General features: G+C 43.1%; 1 protein-coding gene across 1 annotated transcript in view; it reads left to right on the top strand.

The window, feature by feature from the left end:
- Window positions 1-777: 777 nt before the first annotated feature.
- Window positions 778-11,936, top strand: part of LOC126253456 (chromodomain-helicase-DNA-binding protein Mi-2 homolog) — a 360,408-nt gene continuing 349,249 nt past the window's right edge. The window contains exon 1 of the transcript XR_007545964.1: window positions 778-817. The gene's annotated coding sequence lies outside the window, so the exon portion shown is untranslated. The remainder of the gene's footprint in view (window positions 818-11,936) is intronic.

Raw genomic sequence — 11,936 nt, 5'->3', positions numbered from 1 at the left:
CTAGAAAATGAAGATACATGCCAATATTCCACTTCATCATGTAAAGTGAAACAGTGATATTTCATGTGCTCCACAGCTTTAATAGACTTTAGAAACGCTGCTGTTAAAAGTATTCTTCAACAAGCGATCTGTTTCCATCAAAGACAATTTTCCAGCACAGCTGAAGTTAAAAAGCAAGAGTTACTTTAGAACCCAATCACGGCAGGAAAGGAGAGCAATGTAAAGTCAACTTGAAAGTGTGTAGAGGAAAAAGATGCTTACATGGTAATATGCATTCTGCACCACATTAGCATGTTTTATCCATATTCAGTTTTGAGTCGACCTTTTGATATTGTGCTCCTTTTTTGACGTTATTTTATTCTAATGTAATTATTTGTTATGACCGAAAGCCGTCGTTAATTAAAGAGTACTTTTAACAGCAGCTTACGATGTTACGTGACGTCATTTCTGTGGAACCATCGACAGTTTGAATCGATAGTTTGGTCTGGTAATGTACTGTCGACTATACTCTGCAACTAACGATGGGAATCTTAGCGACGACGACGGTCGATATATCGACTGAGAATAATCGTACACACTGCAGTTACAGAATTGTCACTACACCGTTAATCTTTCGTAGGTGATCCTGCGAGACTAAAGAGAATTGGCGAGTGACAGAGTTTTGTGGAGGGGGAAGCTGAAGCTTACGGTGTGACGTGGCTTCCTCGCTGATAAAGCGCGCGTCCGGAATTACACAATACAGGAAATTGCCGGTTCGTCCACGTTCACGTGCCCACAGCAGCCCACGCAGAAATGTTGAGACGGAGCTCCCGGAGAGGTAATGGCGGCACGCTGTGTGTGTGTGTGTGTGTGTGTGTGTGTGTGTGTGTGTGTGTAGCAATACCTATCTAGTATATTTACTTGTGATATATATATATATATATATATATATATATATATATATATATATATATATTTGCGCAATATTGCAGCAAGAACAGTCATCTGTATTAGAAAAAAATTTTACAGTGTGACATAGGTGGCACACTTTCCTAAAAGCTAGGAACTGAATATGAAATATCTAGGAAAAAATGGAGAGGCGTCGTTCACCACGTTTTGATTTTCTTGAACGTATTCCGAATTTTCGTCATGCATCGACATTTGTCTAGTGAAAAGTATTACGACCGGCGATTATTTCTGATGGAAAAGGCTTCTGAAGTCTTACAGTAAATATTTAATGTTAAACAAAAGATGTGAATACGATAAAAGCCATCAGCTCTGACGGATGAGTCAATCATTGTGGCAGTTACAACGTCACACAATCACGCGTGTGTTAACTACTGAAGAAGCGGGATCTCTGTATGAATATGATAGTTTAGATCAGGAATGTTCTTGTTACAAAGGACGTAAAATGTGCTAAAAACTTGAAAACACCCTACCACAGAGGGAAATAATTTTTCTCGGGAAGGCAATATATCTACGGAATGCGCACAATGGGAAATGAAATATTGTCACGATACATTCGTCGGATTATCCTACTCTCAATCAATGGTGATGACGGCGACATCACTGGTGGAAGCTAACGTCATTAAACCCGATGCTCACTATGCCCATGTTAAGTGGCACCTAAATGATGATTTCGCCGATGACTCCGTAAAATCACGCCTGAATTCGAAGTTATCCTTTCTCTCTCCCTCCCTCCCTCCAACTAACTAAATTGGTACAAACCTCAGTGGAGCGCGGTGCCACTGTAAACGACATGGGTCGCTTCGCCAGTCGAATTGGCGCGTTTTCATTCCGGCATACCGTTTGTGTACCATCCCTAGACTCTTTCAAAGAGACCGACAAGGGAAGGCCACGGATTTGCTTCAAACTTCGTACACCTTTAGTAGGCCATCAAAACAACATAATGTGCAAGCAATAAGGTGCACTACTCTGGCAATTCCGAGAAAATCGCAAAAGAATTTTTACGCGTCTCTAATGTGACTCATGTATCTGTGCGTAGGTGCCACGCGTTGGAATTTATGGTGGTCAAGTGGACAGCGTCTTCGGTCGGAGGATTAGCTGCCCTCTATAATAATAATTAAAAAAAAACTGAGTGAACCGATCACCAACGAACTTCAGCAGGTGTCATGGGACGTCCGCCCCCAAACAAATGCAACGAAAAATAACGAACAAAATGGTTTTAAAAAATGTGGTTAGCGTTGGAGCTTCGTAAGACGAACGCGTAGGAGGCAGCAGTTCGACTCCCACCGAAATTTAATTTTTGTAGTAAGAGTGTAAATTCTATGATATTTAAGATTTGCACCTACACTATTCGTCCTTGTTATATTAGCAACGTCCCACCGCCAAGCAGGTCAATTGCCAAATGGTGCCTGCCTCTGTGCTTGCGTCTGTGTTGGCAGCACGACGTGTCGATGCGCAAAGTGTATACGTGATTTAACAAATCACGACAGGCATAAATTTTCTAGAAAACTGTATGCGATTCTTCGTTTACTTGTCGGGAGTCATAAACATTTGTTCTAATTAAATTTAATTAAAAATAGGAAGTAGTCAAATAACACGACATTCACTAAAGCCCCATACAATTACTCTTAGTTTTTTAATTGCATTTCCTCTCAGATGACATATAAATTAAATAATATGACCAGTGATTAAAAGAAATATAGATCAAATTAAGTCTGAACGAGAGTCGAACCGTCGTCTCCTATACGTTCGTCTCACGAAGCTCGGACGCTGACCACTTGACCACCTTGAACTCCGGCACTTACGCACAGATACATAAGTCACAGAATAGACACGTAATACTTCTCTTCCGGTTTTGTCGGAATTGCCAGAGTAGTGCACGTTGCTGCTCGCACACTGTTGTTTCAAGGATCTACTAAAGGTGTGCTACGGTTGAAGTAAATCTGTGGTCCCAACGTCGTGACCTCCCTTGCAAGTGAAATCCTCCGTCGGCAGTGACGATCACGTGGTTTATATAACAGGGATACGGAACTGTACAACTGCAGGTCTTAGACTTCCTATACTTCATGAATAATCCTTACAAAACTGCTGTAAGCTGGGTGTAGTGCTGATTTTTGAACTTACAGCAAATCAGAGCGATCTGTGTAGAATATATTTGCAGTTTTCATCTATGTACGGACGCCATTGCAGTTCAGAACAGCTAATTGGGGAGTTGAAGGCTTCGTATCCGCATTTTGGCGTATAATTAGCTGTTAGGCAAGTTAGTCGACCGGACATTTCTAATGATAATAATTAGTGGAGTGGTGTTGGGTTGAAGCATTGGTCTTACCATTCGAATTTACATTCAGAAGAGTTTACTTAACTGTTTCAATCCAAGATTAACATTATTCATGCCCAAGTTCATTCCTTTTCTTACCAAATTGGTCTTCAAATGATATTTTCTTTACAAATGGTTCAAATGGCTCTGAGCACTATGGGACTTAACATCTGAGGTCATCAGTCCCCTAGAGCTTAGAACTACTTAAACCTAACTAACCTAAGGACATCACACACATCCATGCCCGAGGCAGGATTCGAACCTGCGACCGTAGCAGTCGCGCGGTTCCAGACTGAAGCGCCTAGAACCGCTCGGCCACACTGGCCGGCTTTATAGGAAAGAAACATAAATTAGGCACTAGATAACACTTGCAAAATTTCACCAAAAGTAATGCATTGCTCATTTGATATACGTACAATTCAATTTTCCAAAAAGTGCTTTGAGGCAAAGCACTGCAGAACATACTTGAGTGGAACATAACTAAGTTATGCGTTTATGAAAGGGTTCGTGTTTCTGAAAGTTTAGAAACAGAGATGTCTTGAAAAGTGTGCTTTTGTTAAAAGCCATGAGTTGAAAATGTTTTCACATTTTTTTTATTTCCTAAGATATCTTTGTTTTTGCCGAAAGAAGATATTTTTCCGTAGCACAAACTGCCATATCCGAGCGAGTGCTTATTGTGATTGTGAAATTACAAATTAATTGATTTCTAAGGCTCCCTAACAAGATAACTTTTCTGTTCACGTACATTAAATTGTTAGAATTTCGTTTTCAGTTTCTTTTTCACTAAAGACGAAAATCTTAGATGCGGTCATCTATTTCATATGTTTTCTGTAGCAATACTGTCTTAGCATTCTTAATATTCAAAACTGAGCTGCACGATAAATAAGTTGAAATGTAGGTGTACTGGCAAATTCCACTTTTTGTTTCTTGCACCCTCGAACCAGTGCGGAGAATAACTGATAAGTAGAGATTTTTTGTTGGTACGACCAAACAACTGGTCGAACAGAATGTTCCGTCCGTCGTTAGGAAGAAGGAAGAGAGATTACGTTGTGACAGTTAAAGGCTACTGATCTAATTAGCAAATTTCTGGTTTTTCTGTTAGATGTCTAATGTCTCGAAGTACCCTTTCGTCAGCCGAAATTAATTCCACAATAAATGGCTAAATCAGCTCGCTAATTCTAAGAATAGTCTAGCACATTCCATCCTTCCTTGGAATGAAGAGTGGAATGGAAAAAAAGTAGCCAGTTGCGAGTAGGACTCGCACACTGAGGGTTTCGTACATACTTAATTACGTATGTATGTATGTATGTATGTGTGTAGACAATTCGTCCATTCCGGGAATCGAGAATGTCGACGGTTTCAGCCTGTCATTGACATTGATACTGGAAAGATATCAGTGCCAGGGATTCCAAGACTTCGTAGAATGTTTTGATTTCAAGTTTAAAGTCTGATAACAAATGACAAAAATAATCTTTCGTCTGTTGTAATTACAAATTAACAATTTTCTTATTTTGTTCCTATACTTGAACAGTGAAACCTTGCTTCTTGGCAAATTTCATGGTACTAGACCACTGGAAAGTGGCACCCTGTATGTTTTGGTGACTGAGTTACGAGTATCAAAACATGTGACATAAATAGCCGCATCTTTCGATTGCATTGGCTTAGAATCTTCCAGTCTTTATATCGCCAATGGACCGTAGGCTTTAAGATGTGGCGTAAATTTCAACGTGATACGTGCGACCGTTCGTGAGAAAAAGGGTTTTTAAAAGTCATGCAGATGGACCACAAAATATTCCTATAAGAGTTCCAGATTTACCGATTGAGGTACGGGACCGAGAAAATGCAGTTTAACTTCCCATCGACAACGAAACCATCCAAACTCGGATAGGATGAAGGTGTTCTTCTCAAAGGAACAATCACGGCATTCGGCTTCAAAATAAGGAAGCCACGGAAAACCTAAATCTCGATGACTGGGCTGTTTGCACCTCCCGCATGCAGGCGACGCTTTCGTAGTTTCACGAAGGCCTTGACGCAAGTCACGTGTGCTGACCATGCGTCACTGGACTCGGTGCCACTTAAAGGATAAACGGAAGACCACTAAACACTGGTGGACTTCCCGTAAGGGCGTAGCTTACCGCAGCCAAAGTCAGTTAACTTCTGAAGTTTTCTGGGCCTAACTCCGCGTCATGGATTTTAAGTAATTGTAACTGGTTACCACGATTACAGTAGCCACCACTGGCCGAAATGTCGGTTTACAAATCCGGTGACAGTTACTTGAAAACCATGAGGCTGGTCCACGCCCAGAAATCTTTGAAACTGCGGCCTTAGTATGTGCTTTCTAGTGTGTCCTTTTTAAATTAACGATCCGTGCGCCCCAGCAAAGGTAATTAAATGTGGAACGGATCTTATAAAAAGTAATTTGCACTGCAGAGTTGAGACAAGATCTGAGAAGGCAACTTTCCATGTGATAAATATCGTTCGTAAAATGCTAATAAAACGTTTATTATGCCTGTTTGACTATACAATGTCCAATCTCTTATATCATTAATTTAATCACTCCGAGCAAGCAGCAAAGGAAGCCAAATTATAATTTGGAGCAGGAATTAAAGTTGACAGAAAAGAAATAAAAACTTTGAGGTTTACCGATGATACTGTAATTCTGTCTGACAGCAAAAGACTTGGAAGAGTAGTGTCTTGAAAAGAGAATACATAATGAAAATCAACAAAAGCAAACATCACGGTCACATTAAATCGGATGATGCTAAGGGAATTCGATTAGGAAATGACACTTAAATTGGTTGATGAATTTTGTCATTTGGGCAGAAAAAACTGATGATGGTTGAAGTAGAGAGAATATAAAATGTAGACTGGCAATGGCAAGAAAAGCGTTTCTGAAGAGAAATTTTATAGCACCGAATATAGATTTGAGTGTTAGGCAGTCCTTTCTGAAAGTATTTGTATAGAATGTAGCCACACATGGAAGTAAAACAGGGACGATAAACGGTTTAAACAAGAAGAGGATTAGTAAATCACGAAACTAATGAGGAGGCATTAAATAGAACAGGGAAGAAGAGAAATTCGTGGCGCAACCTGACTAGAGGAAGGGCTAGATTGGTAGGACACCTTCTGAGACATAAAGGGATCACCAGTTGCAATTGGAGGGAAATGTGGGGGCAAAAATCGTAAAGGGAGACAAAGAGATGAATGAATGCAATGAGCAAATTCGGCATGATGTATAAGGGTTGCAGCAGTTATTCAGAAACGAAGAGGCTTAGCATGGACGTAGATTGAGAGGTAAAACTTGACACACACACGTCTGATATGACATTAAGTTTTATTGAAACCAAAGAGTGCAAAAACTGGCCAACAGATGGCGCTGGACAGCAACATGTCAGCGACACCGCATGAGAATCGCGTGTAAAATGAGCTGTAGTGAGAAAGGAAGTCAGATCATCCCTAGCCTGGTTGATAAAATTATCTTCCAGCATTTTATGCGGGACTGTACTCCACCCCATATAGCTACACCTGTGAAAGATCTCTCGCGCCCATCGTTTGGCGAGGATCGCGTGCTGAGCCGCCATGCCCATCATGCTTGACCTCCCAGGTCCCGTGTGATTGTTGGTCGTGATGTTACGTGAAGTCGCAAGTCTACCGCTATCGTCCGACCTATTAGGTATGCTGAAAGACACATCGAACGACAGTTTCTCACCATACCTACCGATATGAGCGCAGTAAGCGCCATCTGATGGTCATTTTGTGCACGTTTTCGGTTTCCATGAAACATCATATCATTTTAAGCACTTGTGTCAATTTTTACCTCTCTGCCTATATTATTCCGTGAAGTATCAAATTTTCAAATATTCATGGACTTTTGGATAGTCTTGTATTTCGGTGAAATAAATCTTCATCACTTCCTTTGGCCACCAAGTTGAGAAGTGGTTGTTTTCAGTTAAAACTGAGCACAAATTTGCAGCTTCCTGAAATCGACGGAGTCGAATGCCGGAAAGGACACCGCCAATTTCTTTCCTCAATATTGTACTACCCTCATTTGAACTGCGCCTCTAATGATCTCGGCGGCACGGCCTTTTAATTTCATCCACCAGCTTGGCACGTAAAGCTCTGTAGGCCTCTTGGTGCTATTCTATAACAGCAGAAAATTCCACACGAAAATTTCAGATTATTCCTTGAGAATAGAAGACACTCAACTTCTGCGTATCCTAAGATAGCGCAAGAAACTTTGAAAGTTTCGGACTAAAGACAAAGCAGTTACGAAGAATGTGTAAATACCTCTAAAGATACCGCCTTGAATCTTAATGAATAGTGATCTCCTACTGATATAAAACGAGTGTGCGTTTATGTGAGACAAGGAGGATCCAACGAAAAGCAGTACCTTCCGACACTAAATCGTTTAGTAAGTGCTTGAGCGTTATAGGTACGCACAACACACTACAGTATCAGAAACTAGAAAAGAGGCATTCTGCACCAGTGTATGTTCCAGGCAGATGTGGGAACCTTAGAATGACGAGTACCATCCACGAGTAAGTCAAACTAAAGCAGTAAGTTGCTAAGAGAGAAGGAAAAGCGGCGACTTACAGTCAATAGTACTGAAGTAAAGCAGTAAATTACTCCAGGAGTAAGCCGGCCTGAGTGGCCGAGCGGTTCTAGGCGCTACAATCTGGAGCCGCGCGACCGCTACGGTCGCAGGTTCGAATCCTGCCTCGGGCACGGATGTGTGTGATGTCTTTAGGTTAGTTAGGTTTAAGTAGGTCTACGTTCTAGGGGACTGATGACCTCAGAATTTAAGTCCCATAGTGCTCAGAGCCATTTTTTACTCCAGGAGTAAATCTTTCATTTACTTCCGAAGTAAATTTATTTACTCCACTACTGTTGGAGAGTACCACTGAAGAGTACGCTACTACGTTAGCAACTTGAGGAGGAAATAAGGCCAAAATTTACTCCTAGGCAAGCAGTAGGAGTAAAGTAAGAGTAAGGTGCGAGCTTTGAATTCTGGGTTTAAGTGTCGAATTCTGTTGGTTACCTAGACTACGAAGAATATATGGAGATGGAGGAAGAGGTGAACATCCCAAGAATGAGGGTTGTAATGGAGAGAAGAGACCCATGTGTGATCTATAGGGACAGTGATTTCAAAGAGCGGTTTGTGTTTCGTAAGGAATCTTTTGAGTTACTGTTTGGTATGCTGGAGCCGCTACTGCAGCATAATTCTGACAGGAACCGTGTTTTGTCTCCTAGGCTGCAACTTCTAGGTAGACTGCGAATCTTTCGCACAGGTACTTATCAAATCGTAGCACGGGATCTCATTAATATCCATCGTACTACTGCTGGAATAGCTTTTGACAGTGTGATAAGCAGTTTAATTGCCTTAAAGCCCTGTATTTATCCATGCCACAGCCACGAAAATATACCGAAGAACAAAAGGGAATTCCAGAATTCCATCGAACTGGTGGATCCTCAAACGTCATAGAGGCCATAGATTGTGTACATATAACCATACTTTGTCCTTCTGGAGCACAAGCAGAACTGCGATTTTGTCATAAGATGACATGGTTGGACACTGTGGCTGTTATTTGAAGACAAATGTTGGTGGTGTTGAAACAGCAACCAGCCACAAATTTAAGTTCCTTTATTCAAAAGATACCGTTACCGGTTTCGAATCATTACGATTCATCGTCAGACGGCTTTCATGCTTTCATTACAACATGTGCTGCGTTTTTTACTGATCAGTTATCCTAAAATATAAATAATACAAAATTATAAGCACGTCACAAAGGTGGTTGAGTTACAGATTTGCATTGAGATGTGACTCACCATTCCAGTGCTCAAACCCGGTAAAAACCCGCTTGATGTTGATAGCAACCGTCCCATTAGCCTCACCAACTTTCTTTGTAAGCTGCTTGAACGTATGGTATGTTGGCGGTTGGGCTGGGTCCTGGGGTCACGTGGCCTACTGGCTCCATGTCAAGGCGGCTTCCGCCAGGGTCGCTCTACCACTGATAATCTTGTGTTCCTCGAGTCTGCCATCCGAACAGCCTTTCCCAGACGCCAACATCTGGTTGCCACCTTTTTGACTTACGTAAAGCATACGACACGAGCTGGCGACATCATATCCTTGCCTCATTGTATGAGTGGGGTCTCTGGGGCCCGCTCCCGATTTTTATCCAAAACTTTCTGTCGCTCCGTACTTTCCGCGTTCAAGTCAGTGCCTGTATTTAGGAGAATGGCGTTCCGCAAGGCTCCGTATTGAGTGTCTCTCTGTTTTTAATGGCTATTAACGGTCTAGCAGGAGCTGTTGGGACGTCGGTCTCACCTTCTCTGTATGCGAATGACTTCTGCATTTTGTACTGCTCCTCCAGTACTGGTGTTGCTGAGCGGCGCATACAGGGAGCCATTCACAAGGCGCAGTCATGGGCTCTAGCCCACGGCTTCCAGTTTTCAGCTGCGAAGTCTTGTGTCATGCACTTCTGTCGGCATCGCACCGATCATCCACAACTTTACCTTAATGACGATCCACTCACTGTAGTGGAGACATACAGATTCTTAGGGGTGGTTTTCGACGCCCGATTGACTTGGCTATCTCTCCTTCGTCAGCTTAAGCAGAAGTGCTGGTAGCACCTCAATGCCCTCCGCTGCCTGAGCAACACCAACTGGGGTGCAGATCGCTTTACACTGCTGCAGCACTACAGAGCCCTTGTTCAATACCGCCTTGACTATGGGCCTCTAGTTTACGGTTCGGCGGCGCTCTCAGCGTTGCGTTTTCTCGACCCAGTGCACCACCGTGGCGTTCGCCTAGCGACGGGAGCTTTTAGAATGAGTCCGGTGACCAGTGTTCGTGGAGACTGGAGCCCCTCCATTGAAGGTTAGGCGTGCACAACAGCTCGCCAGTTACGTTGCACGCTTTCGTGGTTCTCCTGCATAACCGAATTACCGTCTCCTTTTCCCAACCACGGCGGCTGATCTCCCGTTTCGTCGGCCCAGGTCAGGGCTTACGATTGCAGCTCGCGTCCGGTCCCATCTGTCTGAACTGACGTCCTTCCTGTTACCACCTCTTATCGAGGTCCATTCATGTATACCTCCATGGTGTACAACTACGCCGCAGATTCTTCTGGAGCTTTTGCATGGCCCTAAGGACTCCGTTAACCCTGCGGCTCTGCGCTGTCACTTCCTCTCGATTCTCGACATATACTGGGGCCATGTTCATGGAGGACATATTGAACAGCACTCTTTACCAGATGGCTGCAGTGTATTCACTGCAGAGCCGACGGCCTTATCTCGTGCTCTTGAGCACACCCGCACATGCTCGGCGAGTCATTTCTCCTGTGTACTGACTCCTTGAGCAGCCTACAACCCATCTACCAGTGCTACCCTCGCCATCTGTTGGTAGCGTCCATTCAGGAGTCCGTCTATGCCCTGGAACAGTCCCGTCGTTCAGGCTACGAACTTGCCAACAGGCTACGCGGAAACCGCTTCTCCGAAACTGACCTTCGTTCTGTCGTACGCCGCAGGGTTTTTCGGCTTTGGGAGACGGAATGGCATAACAGTACGCACAACAGCGTGTCATAAAGGAGACTACGAATGTGTGGAAGTCTTCCATGCGGTCCTCTCACAGGGAATCAGTTGTCCTCTGCCGGCTCCACGTTAGCCATACGTGGGTAACGCATGGTTACCTCCTCCGTCGCGAGGACCCTCCTCGGTGTCGCTGTGGCTCACAAATGACGGTCTTTCACGTATTTCTGGACTGCCCACTTTTAGCCGCTCTGCGGCGGACGTTTTACTTTCCCAGCACCATATCTTCGGTGTTGGGCGACAATTCAACAGGAGCTTCAGTTTTACGTTTTATTCGTGAGGTTGGGTTTTATCATTTGATCTAAGCTTTAGTGCATGTTCTTTGTCCCTGTGTCCTCCACCGTAGTGCTTTTAGGGTGGAGGTTTCGTTGTGTTGCAAAGTGGCTGGCTTCTCCTTTTTATTCCCATAGTCAGCCAGTGTCTTGAAAGGAGGATATAAGATGAACATCAACAAAAGCAAAACGAAGGATAATGGAATGTAGTCAAATTAAATCGGGTGATGCTGAGGGGATTAGATTATGAAATGAGACACTTAAAGTAGTAAAGGAGTTTTGCTATTTGGGGAGCATAATAACTGATGATGGTCGAAGTAGAGAGGATATAAAATGTAGACTGGCAATGGTAAGGAAAGCGTTTCTGAAGAAGAGAAATTTGTTAACATCGAGTATAGATTTAAGTGTCAGGAAGTCGTTTCTCAAAGTATTTGTACGGAATGTAGCTATGTATGGAAGTGAAACATGGACGATAACCAGTTTGGACAAGAAGAGAATAGAAGCTTTCGAAATGTGGTGCTACAGAAGAATGCTGAAGATAAAGTGGGTAGATCACGTAACTAATGAGGACGTATTGAGTAGGATTGGGGAGAAGAGACGTTTGTGGCACAACTTGACTAGAAGAAGGGATCGGTTGGTAGGACATGTTTTGAGGCAACAAGGGATCACAAATTTAGCAATGGAGGGCAGCGTGGAGGGTAAAAATCGTAGGGGAGACCAAGAGATCAATACATTAAGCAGATTCAGAAGGATGTAGGTTGCAGTAGGTACTGGGAGATGAAGAAGCTTGCACAGGATAGAGTAGCATGGAGAGCTGCATC

Source organism: Schistocerca nitens, chromosome 4, assembly GCF_023898315.1.
Source record: "Schistocerca nitens isolate TAMUIC-IGC-003100 chromosome 4, iqSchNite1.1, whole genome shotgun sequence".
In the NCBI taxonomy this organism is placed as follows: domain Eukaryota; kingdom Metazoa; phylum Arthropoda; class Insecta; order Orthoptera; family Acrididae; genus Schistocerca; species Schistocerca nitens.
Note: the sequence above shows the minus strand (reverse complement) of the source record. Positions and strands in the feature narration are given on the sequence as shown.